General features: G+C 38.9%; 1 protein-coding gene across 1 annotated transcript in view; it reads right to left on the reverse strand.

Moving 5' to 3' along the window:
• KIAA1217 (KIAA1217 ortholog) overlaps window positions 1–11,687 on the reverse strand; it is a 516,301-nt gene extending 504,614 nt beyond the window's left edge. Inside the window, exon 1 of the mRNA XM_061178687.1 lies at window positions 11,567–11,687. The gene's annotated coding sequence lies outside the window, so the exon portion shown is untranslated. The remainder of the gene's footprint in view (window positions 1–11,566) is intronic.
• Window positions 11,688–16,976: the final 5,289 nt, after the last annotated feature.

Raw genomic sequence — 16,976 nt, forward strand, 5'->3', positions numbered from 1 at the left:
CTTCATTTATTTAGATATTTGACTTCTTCCATCATAGTTTACAGTTTTTTCCTCATATAGATCCTGTACATAGTTTGTTAGATTTATACCTAAAGTATTTCACTTTTTTGGTGCTAATGTAACTGGTACTGTGTTCTTAATTACAAGTTCCAATTGTTCATTGATGGTATATAGGAAAGCAATTGACTTTTTAATATTAATTAATTTATAATAATACTAATTTATGTAATTAATGCATAACACATAACTAATTATCAAGATTAACATCAACTTAATTTAATATTAATTATTAATAACACATCAATTAATAATTGTATATCATATAATTATTATACAATATGTTAATATATATTATTGATATTAGTTTATATATAATTATATTAATATTAATATGATTTAATATTTATATATTGCATCCTCCTACCTTGCTATAATTGCTTATTAATTCCAAAAATTTTTTTGTCATTTCTTTGGGATTTTCTCACTTCCAAGATCTCATTATTAAATTTCTTGCTTGTCCATTGCTCACTCAAATGGGACCTCAAGTTTAAGGTGAAGAGCACCAGATTTTTCCAATTCATTTCCTATCAACTTTGCTACTTTTACTGACAAAACTCTTGAGTGTGGGTTTTCACCTTTCATTCCAAGTCATTCCTCTCTGACAGTTAAACTTCTGGTTTTCACATCCAACCCCACTCATGTAAAACTATAGATAGCATCAGCCAAGCTGCTGCTGGTAGTGGGGTGTCTGGACTAACTCCAGGTATGAAGATCACAGATTTCTACCATTCTCGCTCAAAGTTCTAGCAGTTTTTCATGAATAAATGCTTCACAATTATTGTTTGTCTTAGGTCAATTTCCAGGGCCCTGATATATTTTTGAAAATTTTGTCCAGTTTCTACATCTTTTTAGGGGAATGAATTTAATAATTTTTAATGGCGACTTTTAAAATCTTTCTTTGTCATTCTTGTCCTGCAGTTTCAAAATAACTTATCTAGTTGTGAATTTATTTTTACTTTACCCTGCTTTGGATTTTTTGGTCTTATGAATCTGAGAATTGTTGTGTTCTATTATTTACGGAAAATTCCCAGCCATTATTGTACCTTTTCTTTTTCTTTCGAGATTTAATTGTTTTACTTTTGGGGGGAGGGCATCTTGATTGAGATGTAATCCACTATCTTCTCAAATTTTGTTCTGCCCTGATTTTCTATTATTTCTTAGGCTAGGAGTTGACAAACTATGATCCATGCACCAAATCAAGTATGCTGTCTTCTTGTAAGTAAACAACCAGGCCCATTTGTTTATGTTATTATCTATGGGTGCTTTGCACTACAATGACAGAGTCGAGTATTTCTCAGAGTGTCATTTTGCACTACAATGGCAGGGTTGATAGAGCCCTTGTGGCCCACTGACCCTAAATTATTTACTCTCTGATCTTTTACAGGAACAATTTGCCCACTCCTGTCCTGTACCTCCAATTTGACATGTGTTCCACCTTCCCTTCTATATTTTCTTCACCTTTAAACTCCTCTTTCATGCTTACCTCCTCTTTGTCTACATGGCATTCTTAATTATTACTGTTAATCTATCTTCTAGTTTACACATTCTTTCTTCAATTAGTCTAACCTGATGTTTAAAGCAGTTTCTGATTTCAATTATTATATCTCTCATTTCCAGAAAGTTAATTTTTTCCAAATTCCACAGTTTAATGCCATGTAACTTTGACACTTGCTATATGCTTTTAGTTTCTTGAGAGTATTAAAGATATAAAACTTACATATTCCTGGTATAAAAACTCCAATTTTGAAATTCTTCACTTTGCTGTTTCTCTTGGCTTTTGCTAATAGTGTTCTATTCCCTTTTGTTTGGTAATTTTTTTGTGTGTGAGTTCATGTTCCCTGGAAACTTTTTTCCTAAATGTGAGGCTTAGGTTTAAGATGCATTCTTTCAGAGAAGATTTGCATTTCTCCTGTCAAGTACCTGGGAGACTATCAACTTGATGCCACTTTGAACTCAAATTCTGCCCTTTTTTGGTGGCTACAATGGTTACCTGGTAGGATTGAGATTAGGCATTTTGAAGATGGCTATTTTCTTTCTCCTGCTCCTCTCAGAGTGAATGAAGGCTGAGGCAAGCAATTATCTCTATTAATTCTCTATGAGATGTGGGATTTTTTTATACTAATCCCCCTTCCTGTTTTTTATCTATGTCTCCGATCTATCTTCTTACTCTGCTCTCGTCCTAGGCTTTGTTTCTGATCTGCTGTGTGTAACCATTGGAACCCAGGTTCCAGGTCACAAGGAATAGGCAAACACCTCAGAATAAATTTCTGTACTTCTGTGGAATTGCACTTTTGTATAATCTGTGTGGCCTCTCCAGGTATTCCTTTATGTTCATAACAGCTCAGGTATACATGAAAATTAATTAGATGTTTTATTTGATCCCGAATTTTAGACATGCTATATCAGGAAGTGTTTCACTTAAAGTTTAGTGCGTTGCATTGTTTACATGAAAAAAAAGCCATTTTAAGGTTAATTCCTAATTATAAAGAAAAAACATTATACCTTAATGTTGGTATCTGTGTGGAACTGGAGGCAATATATTGAGGAAGGATTCTTATGTGGAAGTAGAAGACTCTCTACTTCATCAATCAAAAATCTTCATTGTTTCTCTTAGTAAACACTTCTTGTGACCTCCTGTGGGCAGGCCTATATGCTAGCTGCAGTAGAGGATTCAAGAATAAAAAGTGATAGTTCTGTTGTATAAGTAATTACATTTGACATTTCTCAAGGACTCACTAGCAGTTTTTAAATGCTTACTATTCTCAGTGCTTTACATACTTTATCATGTGCAATTTCATAACAAATATATGAGGTATGCACTTTAGTGACTATGCTTATTTTTAAATGAGGAAACTAGGGTACAAAGAGGTTAGATAATTAGGTAAGGTAAATAGCTAGTAAGTAATGAAACCAGGATTCAAACCTTTGCAGTCTGACTGCAGAGACCATGTCATTAACTACCATACAATACTATATGATATGGTACTATATCATACTAGACTAGACTAGACTAGACTATGTAAGAAGCTTAGAGTCTAATAGGAAGATAATACGTATAATAAGTAGAAAGAATAAAGACTACAAAGATGATTTGCTAAACGTCACTATAACAGCATAGATCAGAGGATCACTATAGGGCATGGTGAGATGATCAGGGAAGCTTCAGGGAAGACTGGGACCAACATCAACTGTGCATGCTGAGATACAAAAATTATGGTGTCAGATGGTGCCCTTATAATAAATTGTTAACCTTATTTAATGACATGCTAAGAAATAAACAGAGCACACTGGAAAGTTTAAACCTTCAGTATCTCTGAAGAATCAGTAAAGCATATCCTGTTTCTTTTCTCCATGCAAACAGGAAGACAGCACTTCCCAGAATAATCTGAAGTTATGTTGTGGCCTTAGGATGAGATTCTGGTCTAAAGAATGTGAGTGGAAAGTATGTTGTTATGTCTAGGCCTGGCCCTAAACTTCCCTAACGACAGTACAAACTCTTTGCCTTCCTCTGAGACTGGGGAAGCTATAAGGTGGAAGAAACCATTTAAAGGAGAACCCCCAGAGGAGTCACCAGACTCTACGTAACTGTCACGTTAGCAATAAATAAATCTTTAGTGTTTTAAGCTACTGAGATTTTGAAGTTGCTTGTTATAGCAGTGAGTTTTAATTACCCTGACTAACAAAGCAGATATGAATGCAGACCAGCAAAATCAATGAATAGTCTTTTATAGGAAATGTCTTGGAGGATTCAGGAAAGTATCTTAGTAGCCCTCAAAATTTCCTTTTGCTTCATTATTTCCTATCTTTTACTTTGTTGGTTCTAGGGGTTTTCAAGAATGACAAGGTCATTTGCATGATAATCAAAAGAAAATGATACTTGGTTTAGGACACTTAGATAATTATATACTATTGTAGGGTCAACCTTCACTATAACAACAATATTATTATAATAGCTAATACTTACTGAAAAATTTGTATTAATTTTTGTCTTGTATATTTTGTGCCTTACTTTGTTTAATTTTCAAAAAATATGAGTATGATATAACTCATTAGCAGCAGTTCAATGTGATTTTAACACTGCTTAAAAAAAATCTTAGTGCTCAAAATGACTTTCAAACTCCTAGAAAAAAATAGTACCTTTTTCATATGTGAAGATATAATTTGGCCATATTTCGTCAGCACTGATTTTTCCTAAAGTTTTGAGAATCTTTTCTGAAATACAAAAAAATACTTTTCCATCAGACTTGAGATTTCTAACTGAAGCTCATGAGTTAGATGCTGTATTGATCTAATATACCAGTAAGTGGCCAAATGGTACAATTTATCATGTCCACATGGGATTATGGGAAATTCTCTCTCCTGCTCTGGGTTCCTGTATATACTTTCTCATTTCTCACATAGCAGACTAATGATACAGGGGCTCTCATTTCAGTCTTTTGTTTCCAACAAGCAAATGCCCGTAAACAAGCAATAATTTCTGAAGTAGTATGCTTTCTCCTACACTGTTTAAAGCAATGATTTGTTTATTTCAAACTGTAAACTCTATTTTCTGCCTATAACACAAATTACCTTTTGCATGAATACGAGAACACGTCATTTCTCTAAGTTAGCTAGTAAAAATCTCTCTCTTGCCATCGTGAATTAAATAGGTTATAAAATTCCATTACCTTAAGTGCATCCAAGTGCCCCTGGCTTAAGAGAAACATTTCTACAGATGCTATCTATTCAAAATCAAAATTGTCTCTTCTGGATAGCTGTGAAACAAAGAGTCATGACCTTACACGAGGCAAAACCAAAACAAAATGAAACAAAAAACAAATAAACAAAGCTCAGTTTATGTAAAAATGATGTCATTAAGCTCTGCTGAATGTCTCGATATCTCACCTACTGCTTCTCAAGAAAATACAACAGATGACATCTTATGCACATTAATGTTCCTGCTCTATAATCCAGTGGGAGGAGGATGTTGAACACTTTCAATGACACATCCCATGGTTAATGGCATTATCTTGGGTACCGATTCTGAGTTTCACTATGAACACATGCATTTTTTCCTCTACTTTCAGATTTCTCTCTTCAGTTTCTTCCTCCACCTCCACCTCCCTTCCTTTATGGCAATCCTGGCCATGACCTATGGCCACGTTTCTCTTCTCTCTCCACATTCCAGTACCAGCTTCCCTTTCTTTGCCTCATGTATAAAATTCACTGGATTCTCATCCAGTCTCCATAACCCCCGTCCCAAACACAGCAGGACATTTCTGAGTCCCACCTGAGATGGTAAGTGAAGACTATCTACACACCACAGAGCCACTCAAGTGAGCAGACGGTACAGAGCTTTCAGTCACATACGGCCAATTCTCATTATTTGCAGTACTCATGTTCTATAGTATCCATGGAATACTGAGTTAGCAGGTACTAAACCACTGCTCCTAGGGGAGAATACAGGGTACGGTTCATGAGAGCCTCTGGTCACAATTTTTTCATCAAACAATGAATACATAACCTTGTTTTATGTGTTTCGGTCAAAGGACATCTTATTTAACATATCTGGTTGACTCATGAACATGGACTCACCGCCAACAGCGCTGTAACTCACGCCTGATCGAAGCATATCGAACACATACGATCTCTGTAAGGCACGTCACAGCCTTCCTGTACTCGGGATCGCTAGGGAGAACGACCGCACTTCGCTTGGGGGCCATTTTAAATGGTGATGTCATCAACGCACAGCACAAAAATGTGAAAAATGTGACACTAAGGCCATGAAAAGGACACTTTCTTACAGTATGAGCCAAACAGGGAGGCAGAGGGTGCACCTCAGCTCGGAACGTGTGTGCGTTTTCGGCAACTTGTCCCTGAATGACTGTGAAAGCACCTAAGTATTGATTTAATGTATTTTAGTGAGCAGGCGAATTTGCATATACAGACTCTGTGAATAACGAAGATTAACTGCATTTCAATCATAAAAAATGTTATGGGCTAAGATGCTATCAGTGACCAAAAATAGTTCTAGTTTTGAAAGGTACATTTTTCTACTGACTGAGGCATGTGGAAATCAGTGTCGGCTTGATCTAGCCAAAGTTTAAATATTTTGGTTAAGACTGTATTTAAAAAGCCTTCAATTCTCTTGTATCTACTGGGTGCTCCTAAGTTACAGTTCATTATAATGGGCATTACATTCCTCCGAAAGCTCTGACTTTTTTAAAAAAAATCCCAGGGCTGCAGAATTTCAGCAACTAAACACAGAGTTCAGTCTTGTCTTTAGGGAAATCCCTCATTCAAAGGCACAAGGGAGAATTTTCCCCACTCATCTGAAAGACAGAGACTACTGTCTTACCATCGAACCCCTCGGATTTCTGTGACTAAGGAATTTCTCCCTTGCTGTGCTCGTTCCTGCCTGATAGTTTTATGCAAAATGGCACTCTCTGAGCTTTTGCTTCTTGGCTAAGTTTCAGCGGGATCAAGGAAGCCACAGGGCTGGTGTCTGTGACAAGGATGGGCTTAGAGAAGGCTCCCTTGGAGGACTTCTGGAAGGCTGAGCTGGGGTTTCTACTATTTTTGGCCACACCACATGGCATGTGGGATCAGGGATGGAACCTGAGCCCCCTGCATTTGAAGCGCAGAGTCTTAACCACTGGACCGCCGGGGAAGTCCCTGAGCTGGGGTTTTAAATGGTGAGGTTTGACAAGGAGCCAAGATCCTGGGTTTACCTGGGTTGGTTTTTTCTTTAACATTTACACTGTGACCCATTTCAATGGAGTTTAACACCATGTTTCAAAGTCCTTTGTGATGGTGAATCCTGAAATATTCTCAGAAAGTCAACACAATCCTTTACCCAAGGACTCACAGCAGACCTGCAACTGTACCACCTGTCTGCAGAAACACCTTAGGTCTGCTTTAGATCACAAAATGGAAATAAATTTTCAAAGCGTTATTCAACTTGCCTTTAGGTTTTCTAGTTAAACGTAGAAATTTCTTCCTTTTTTTTCTTTACTTTCTTTTTTTTTTTTTTTTTTGGTCGAAGAAAATGTCACTGTCGATTCTGTCTAAACATGCAATCATGCCATTGGATACTTGGGGAAAGAAAACCCACATGAAACATCTACCCAGATGTGATGGGAGAAATGCTGGTTTAGAAAAGCCTTTGTTCTGTGGCCGAGGCTGCCATGGTTCTCCCATCGCATCGATTTTTACTCACACATTTTAATGAATAAAAACATGCTGACCGACAATGCACGAGAACCACCAAGTACCAATTACCGAGGAACAGAACAGCCTCAGTGAGAGGTGAAGAAGGGCAAAAAGCATCACCAAATGAATTTAAAATTTCTTAAGTAGAGCACTGAGTTGAGAGTTTCCTTTCCCCTATAATTGATTTCTTTTGCTTCAAAAGAAACCCACAACTTGTTGGCATCTGGTTTCTGCAATGTTAACATAGAGGCAATAGTACCGGCCAGCAGTCGGTTCTTTAGGATGTTACGGGGTCATGAGTATGCTTCCTTGAAGTCAACTGCTCAGGAGAAAATAAGAAAATACCTCCCCCACGTCTGGAGGTCCCGTATGTAATGTTATACTGAGGGGCGTTATGATTCACCTCTGCCTGGCTCGCTAGCTGTGTGACCTTGGCCAAGTGACTTCATCTGCTAAGGCCATGTTCCCTCAACTGCAGACTGCAGTTTATTACCAAAGGTTATTATCACATTGAATTGTTACAAGATCTCAATCAGAAAATGGATTTACAGCCTTTGAGTGCCTTGCATTCAAGAAGGTGTCACTGTCGACTTATTATTTCTGCATCATAATTCCACCTTTCTGTCATTCTGCACTTCCTGTGCCTTCCCTCCACGGCCAACTGGAGCCCACGCCCCCGGGAGAGAGAGTCTGGGGTGACAGATGCCTCATGAGCAGGAGAAGCTGTCAGGGCCGGGGAAGCAGTCAGGCGCCAGAGGGGAAAGAAGCTAGCAAAATTCGAAGTGTCTTTATTACAACTCAACTGGTTTTAAAATTTCCATTTCTTTTCAGCAAATGTGTTTTCTTCCTCTCATGGAACTAAGAACATATGTGCTGCCTGGCAGATGATTTCTGCAACTCTTAAAGTCAGGATCGGAGAAGGCTGACTCACCATTTCTTACGCTGCACGTGTGAAATCTTTCAAGAAAACTTGGAGGGGGGAAGAGCCACAGGATTTTGGATGATGCTCTCAATTGCTTTTCAATTAAATTGGTAAAAAAAGAATCGATTGGTTATTTGCTTCTGTTTCTGACCCTTTTAAACTATTTCTTGAAGCAGTATAAAGAGATGGGATGGACGAAAGGTAATAACACGGAAAGGAACAGAAAGAAGGTAACATTTGTAGAGGGTTGTAGTTTTCCCATCATCTGAATTATTTGATCTTGTGGCATCTCTGTGATGCAGGTTGTACCTGTGACAAGGACAAAGGCTCGCAGAGATTCCATAGCCACTGAGACTTTGTATTGACTCTATTCATTGAGTTCTTTGCACTACACCACATACTTTTTTTTTAGATTCACACAGTTCAGCTTTGATTAAGATTTAAGTAACAAAGTATAAGGAACTAGAACGTGATTCCTGTTAAAAGAATACATTTGAAGAAATGTTCTTCGGGCAATCACTGTAACTGATCAAGCATGTGATAGGAGTTATTTTACTAGATACGTAGTCCCTGATTATTCATGCAAAAACACCAGATCAACGACCTTAGCTATGCAATATGCTGTACGAGGGGCAGGGATCAAGTCTGACCGCCTGTGGACAAACACACAGACTCATTCAGTATCTTGAGTTGTCTTTCAAAGAAAGTATTTGACATACTGTATACAAATTAAACAAGAAGTCCAATAAGGATCCCTTATTGCCCTTGAGAAGGGCAATAGACCTGACAAAGTATTTTCTTTAAGCACTTTCTTCATCGTGCCTTCAAGGGATTGCTCCCTGCAGAAGGCCTGCGTGTGGTTGGTGGCAGTTCTAGAAGCCAGAGCGGGACTTGTGGGTGAGGTAATGGGGAAGGCAGGGAAGCAGGACTTGGAGATGATGGACCCCGGCTTGAACGGCTGCAAGCACAAGACTGCAAAGCCCCCCAACTCAGAAAGCAAAGGAGCTCCGATAACTCCTGCAACAGAGGCCAGAGGAGGCGTGGGGATTCAGAAACACTAACTACAGGCTAACTGGCCGCCACTTCTGATTCATTCCAGAGATTCTGGGCTCACCACTTAACGACTGAGTGACCTTGTGCAACGCACTTAAACTTTGTGCAGTTCCGTTTCCCTGTGTATAAGTGGGGAGAAGACACCTCCCTGTGTGTGGCTGGGAGGATTAAAAGATACCACGTATACCGCACAGCACACGCACACAGTAGACGTTGAACAAATAGTAGTTACTAGTTTGAATCACTGTGATTAACCACAATCCGGGGACTGTTAACATCACCAATGCTATACTTTGAAACACGTTTATTCTCCACATTCTAGCAAACTAGTTCAAAGTCTGTTTTTCAAATACATTATCTAGTTTGGTCTTTAAAAAAAAAAAAAAATCCCTGTATATGTTCTGCTCTGCTTATCAAAGGCTCCCGGTAATGTTGACTCAAGGGTAAGTCAATTACACAGGATACTGTTCTGCCTTCTATTATTCTTTTTAAACCACATTCCATGTGGTAATGGGTCAATTTCTTTACTTCCTCTTCCCTCTTACCACATTCCATAGCCCAGAAAGTTGCCAGTTAAGTTTTAACCCTCCTTTGAAAGTGAATTTGCATCTCTACTCTTTTTAAAAAAAGTTATTTAAAGTAGTTGCAAGTTCTTTGAGTGCCCTCCAGACCCAACCTATGCAACAAAATAGTAACAGGAGAAAATTATGAGTGCTGGGGCCCGAGTCCCCCCGCTGAGCATGATGACTTTGTGATGAACTACGCATCCATAAACGGGTGACTCTTTGATCTCTGGCTGCTTGTACAACTCTAAAGAGAAAGGCATTCTAGTCCAAACCACACAAAGAGAGAGGAACACAGGTTATTTATGGGAGCCCGCTGACTCTAAGTTTAGCCTGGCTCTTTCAAGATTCAAATACACACATCATTTTGACTGCCAAATCTGCTCCCTCCCCTTATGATGTCTAATGGGGCTGTAGTGTAGGAATGTCTGATTTCTGGCTTCTCCCTGGGGTGAGAAAGGTAGCTGGTTTGGCAGAGAGACAGACACAACAGTATTTATAGAGACAGTAGAAAATTGACTCCATATGCCTACGAAGGGAAATCAGAGTAAATCACCGGGAGCTAAGAGGACTCCTGAACTCCCTTTCTGAGCTTTAGCTTCTGGCTGACAGTAACTAGGACCTACTAACCAGCTCTCTAGCTGTACAAAGTCCAGCATCCACAGGTTCTCTCTTATTTGATGGTGTTCCACCAACACTGTCACTTTACAGAAGGGGAGGAAACGCCCTCTTTGGTTCCCTGAATTCAGGAGCTGTTCTGTAAGTCTGACTCTTGTATTACTCCGTGCATTTCCTGCATCAGAGCCGGTACAAACATGGAAGCCATGAATTACCGATTCTGAGGTTGCTGAAACTCAGTTCAATGACTTCTTGCCAGTGACTCTCAAGTCATGATGTTCTTGGGTAACAAGCAGTGTGGCTGAGTGTTGATTCACACTGCTCACTAAAGCAAATCCAAGTTGATAAGGACTGTACTGGGACAGTATGTATCTATTCTCTTTCCTAGCTTCTTCTGGATCGAATATCAACATTTTACAATGTGGTGTTGGAATGGTAAGGGCTCTATGAGGACCTCTGCAATGGGAGAAAACTCAAAATGGAAATTGTTTTTATTAGTATAAAGTATTGAACTGGTGGATTTATGATCAGAATTTGGGCCAAATGAGTACAGCTAAAGCTGGAGGTCAATTTGGTCATCCCACCATTCCAGACACCCAAGTCCACCTCCATAGGCTGATCTGGGCAAAGTAAAAGAACCTCAATGAAACTGGCAAATTAATTTTGCTACTTTTGTGGGACCCTGGATTTGATCAAAATCATATCATGGGGTAGGACTAAAAGGGTTCTTATTTTTGATTCATTCTATTCACTCCGTAGACACGAAGTCATCAGATACCTACAGAGGTTCACAAATTGTTTGCGAAAAGTTCATGATGTTTGAACATTCTCTTATTCTTTAGTCATCATGATGGCTTCAAGCCAGAGTCTGAACACAAAGACAGGCTAACATAAAACATAGCCTGAAAAGCAATACCTATATCGACGGCACTGCCTGCAAGCTCAAAGAAAGAATGGATAAAAAAAATAAAACAGCTGCATATCAGAATAAATACACATTGGAGGAAGAGTGAATGGTTGAACTCAGACATTTTGTTCCTCGGGGCTTAGGGAGGAATTAACAGAAGCCAAGTTTTAGAGACAGGCCTTTAGCTCATAATTCGTTCACTGTCAAGATGATGAATGCTCGCTTTACGATTTAATAAAAAGATAGACCTACCTAGAAAGAAAATGAGGAGGAGGCGTCCTCCACCGATAAATAGCACAGTCTTTTGGGGCGACACACAGGGGCTCTGGATTGGGACTCCAACTCCGTCTTCTGGACACACAGTGCACAGGACAACCAGTACAAATTCAGGACCTCAGTCTTTCCATCTGAAAAATACAAATAATAATGTTATGGTTCCACCCAGCAACTGCTGAGTAATTAGAGATTCATGCTGATTAAAAAAACACAGGAAGAACAGAGTACAATGTATACATGTATGACGTGTAGCACAGAATGCCTCGTAATCCCACATACGCCTTTGTACAAGTTACCCAAAGTCAGAGGTTTTAACTTTCAGTTTTTCACAAAACCTAAGTTAGACACTACCAAAGAATGGAAACATATTAAACTAGATCAACCATGAAAATAAGGGCAGGCTTGTGTAGTTGGGGGCGGAAGGAAATCAGGAAGGCCAATTGAGAATCAGAGAGACTGAATGAACGGCTGGGCCGCCTCTGATGGGCCTCTCTGCTCCCTTTGTTGGGAGTGATGGGCAGCTCTGATTGCTGGATTATTTCAAGAGCCTGCTGCACAGAGATGCCTGGATTCCATCAGCCGTACCAAATGGGAAATAACCACGGGATTCAGGACCCGTAGCAGGAGGCTGGGCCACCGAAGAACATGAGTTGCCCAACATAAAGATACTGAAATTACGGATGAGATCAAGAGGCACCTCGCCTGCAGAGGAAGATTCCAGGATCACTGAGGAACCCTCCAAAATAGAACTTGACTTTGCCATCTTTCCCTATAGTCAGCAGATTTCTATGCTGCCAGAAGTTCTGGTAGTTTAGTTGATGTCAGTGAACTGAGGGCACACAGAATAGTACAACCCTTTAGGACAACATTTCCCCAAATGGAAATCTGTTTACATCGACTCTTCTTAATAACCAGAGAAACACACTGCTAAGTGGAAAGAAAATCATGGATGAATCTATGAAAAAAATTCATTGAACACAATTAAAATGTGTCACAAACACATTTTTAATTGTTGACCCTAGAATAGCCATTTGCAATTATTTGGTTGTTAAAAAAATAAAAATACTTGGTACTACCCAAAAATCTTGTCTTTGAATAAAATAAAGAGGCCCCTAGAATATTTTGAGTATTCCTACCCAGTTTGTAAGATTTTGGAACACAGAGTTTGCTTAGTAAATATTGATTTCAAATCAGCTGTATTCCAAATTATTTCAGAATTTAGAGACTTAGAGATAAGAGGAATGTGAAACTACTGAGTCTGAATGAATGAAATGTTATTGTTTGATACTGCAAATTACTATTAGTAGCAGAATTATGGAAAACATTCTACGATTCAGAGTGACACTTTAATTATCAGAGGGTTATCCTCTACCAGCATAATCTTTGTGAGAAAAGCAATTGTGCAACTTGCCCTTTTTTGCAACTGAATTTCTCCCTCTGGTCCACTGGCTAACGATGCAATTTTCTCATTTGAGAAATCCAAACTGGTTGCACTAGATAGAATGCAAGAATGTAAGATGAAATTTCTCCTAAATGTGAAATGATGGTATTCAGAGTTAAAGAAATATTATTTGAAGAGTATAAAGGTCAGAGGATCTTGTTAATTTAGTTCCTATTAAATAAAGCATTTAAACTCTTTGCTAGATATTGCTGGTTTAATGTGAAACAAGGGTGATATCTGAAGTTGAAGAAATGACATCACCCCCTAAAACATGCATGTTATATTCCTCAATGCCTGATTCTAATTGTGTAAAGGTATGTACTTTTAACTGAGTTGGATTACAAAAGTATACAATGCTAGAAATTATTACAATATATTCAATATTAACCACACTTAGAACAGTGTTATGAGTTCTATAGTAATTTAATAAATCAACAGAGGGCAGATGGAATTTTTATTAGCCAGAGTCTTCGAATACATTTTCTCTCTATAATGAATACTGAGGGTGGGGGAGGGCAGCAGGGGGAGCTGTCCAAAATCCAAGGCCCCTTTCTTTTCTAGAGAAATTCTCTCCACTGTACAGACTTGTTGAGAGAATCTGTCTTCTCATCCTCCAATCTAAGGAAGCTGGAAGAGTAATCTTTCTCAGATCTTTTCCTTCCCTTTGCCCCATCACTTTTCAGCAGTCCTGGCAGCCAGGGCCCAGGCACGTGACCTGAGCTCCTCTCTAAACCCCAAGGGATTGACTCAAAGACAATGGGACGGTTATACGTAATGGTAGTGGCAAGGATGTCAGTGGCCTTGCCCTTGTCACGTTGCTCCGGCTCCTTGATTGTCAGAGCCCAGCTGGCTCTGCCCAGGGTCCAAGATGGGCCTTAGCAGCTCAGAGTCTGCGAACCCTCAGTCTCCTAGGCCAGGTCAGCTTCCTATAATTTCCCGTGATTAGGAACTCTCCCCAGAGCAAATACACAGCCTTCATCTTGTTCTTCTGAATTTTCCTGTTTGAATCACTCAACAGACTAACCAAAACAAACACCACCAAATACACATACAACAACGCAATCTAACTGATATATATTTTCATTTTAAGATGCAATGCAGAGTTTTCTTACCAACTGTTTAATATTAGTGGCCAGAAGAAAAGTCAAAAAAAAAAAAGGAAAAAATTATATATGGCTATTTTAGTGATAGAACTATTCTCGGAAAGGTGACTATAAAACTATCCCAATGAAAGAGACTCAATTGTGCATATTTGAATACATATCTAAACATAGTGTCTTTTATACTGTAACTTAGTCAGTGCCCCCTTTTTCTCTTGGAAATATTTCCAGAGTCTAAATAAAGAACCCTAATTAAACAATGACTCAGCTCTGAATCGTTTTTAAGTCAGTAATCTTTCTCTTTTAGAATCATACCGGTGGTTTCCCTCATAGAAGGCCCTCTGTTTATGGTAGTTCTTTATCGATCCACAGGATTATTGTGACTTTTTATAAGTGTCCAGGTCCTTAACCAATTCTCCCCTATTATTCAAAATTAAATTCAAAACACCATGTCCTGGAAACACAACTGGCCTTTCAACCGTATCAAACATAGTTAAAAGATTGAAAAGCATGAGACAACACCTTAAGATTTATCCAAAGACACAGCCTCCCCTGGCTGTTGGTCCCAGTGCCTTATCTGAAACATGGGGAATCACTGCAGATACAGGCAGAGCATCGTTCTCCATCCATCTCCCACGTAGTCAAATCGACACCGGGAGGTAGAAGGACGTAGGAAAAAGAAATAAGGTCCTAGAGATAGGTTCTCTGGGGGAAAAATGCATGGCCACCGATGCCTGAAGTTATGGATTGAGATCAGATCGTCTCTTGGAGTTCTTTTCTGTACCGAGGTTTGATTTTATTGAGTTAACACGTTAGAAATAAAGGTATTTCAGGATAGGGCCAAAACTGCAAAGTACATAAAAGTCAGGAAGTGAATCACAAAGAAAGAGAAGCACCAGGGAAAGAACATTTGTTTGAAGACTGGTAAGATTAAGTCTTTTTTTTCTTTTTTCTTTTTAATACAAATGAACTTACTCATGTTTGAAGGCAAAGGAGAAAGAGCCAAGTGGAGGATAAAATTGAAAATAGTTGAGAGAAAGTTCCTGGGGGTTGGTATGGATAGGATCCGGAGCACTGGCAGAGAGATTGGTTTTAGAAAAGAAAATGAAAGCACCTCCCCTTTTCCTCCTGGCTTCAGGGTACCATGAACAAAAGTGGTCAATGTCTCCAAAGGGTAGTCACTCAGGTATGGGCATGGCTTTCCCCTCCCTCCATCCTCCATCAGTCCCTGTATCTTCCATGCAATCAATTTGGCACCAGGAGGGAGAGAGAAGCTAGAAAGAGAAACAGGACCCCAGAAATAGGTACTCTGGAAGGAAATACACGGCCACTGATGCCTGAAGCCTTTAATTCGCTTCACAACTGGAATGCCACAGAAATGCTGTCAGACAGTCGAGGGCCTGAGCTTGTTGAGTCTGTTGATCTGAAATTAGATGTAAAGTAGATGTTTGACTTCCAAGGAATAAAATGAATTGTCATGGTAGGGAAGGTTTCATACAGGAAATATTATCCCGAAGCCTTCCAGCTTGAGCCCCCTCCCTTATAACTACTTACCGCAAATTATTTTCATAATAAAAATGAGCTCCCAGAACAAACTAATTACATGGGAGAGCAACTTACACTTTACTGCAGTCTTCACAATATATTTTTTTCATCAAATATGAATTAGCCAAAGTAATTAGGAAAAATGATTAGCAAAGCTCTTTATTGAATATGGATCCAAGTCATTAAAAAAAAAAAAAAAAGCTTTTTTTTTTAAAAATGGCTTTACGCCTACATTTTCTCCCAAGCGATCATCTATTTTCCCTTTAACAATAGCTTTTTGGGGACACATGGTAATCTGAGAGAATATAACTCTTTTCTCCAAATAATACCTAGTTCTTTTTTCCTTTCATGATAGAACTTTCTCTAAGTTGGTAGAAAGTCTTGAAATGTGGCTTCTTCTTTTCAAGAGAACACTGAAAGAACCAACTGTTGAAATCCCAGTACAAATCACCTGTAGGTGAGACCTGGGAATTACTTCTACTTTTGAAGAAGATTAGACCACCAAGCTATGCTGCTTCTCAATTCTCAAGCAATGCTGGGCTTCTGAGAAATAACACTGGTTTTGAAGGCATTTGCATCTCCTCTTTATACCTTTACTTTTTAAAATATTTTGGATGCTTAGAAGTAAACAAGAATAAAATCCATCTGACTGAAATTACATTTTCCGATGTGAGTGACCTAGGTTTAGTTGGAAATTCCACAGTATAAGTTTAAACTAGCATCTCTCTTCATTTTTTTTTTTTTTTTGCAGTCTTGGCACTCAGGCTTGTAGAAAATTTTGACTGCTAAAAAAACCTCCAAAAAAACAACAAAGATGGAAGTTAAAATTCATTTATTAATGTATTAAATTTTTATTTTATGCATACATTGAGATAAAATTGACTGGTATTACTTCTGTTATTTCATGAGAATATCATTAATTAGATCTTCACGGAAAATGCAGCTTCTGAGCACTTTGGTGTGACTATTAGCATTGCAACTGAATCAGCTGATTTTTCCCCCATCTTTCCTCCAACAGACATTTATCATGTGGCTATTTTGTGTCAAGCACTGTGCCCGTTGCTGGGTACACAATAAAAAGGAAAATCGCCTGGTTCTAGTTTGTATGCTCACTGTCTCGTGAGAGCAAATCCACTGCAAGAGGTACTGGTCCAATGCTATGCCCTTGTAGAGAAATTGTCTCCTTCCTACGTAATAAAGCCACTTTGTCCCTATGTTCCCCAAACCCCACCCCTTCCCCATCACTCTGAAGCAAGAAGGGGTGCAAGCACAGCTACAGTAACTTGACTTTCACAGTCTT

Source organism: Eubalaena glacialis, chromosome 2 (genome assembly GCF_028564815.1).
Source record: "Eubalaena glacialis isolate mEubGla1 chromosome 2, mEubGla1.1.hap2.+ XY, whole genome shotgun sequence".
NCBI lineage: Eukaryota > Metazoa > Chordata > Mammalia > Artiodactyla > Balaenidae > Eubalaena > Eubalaena glacialis.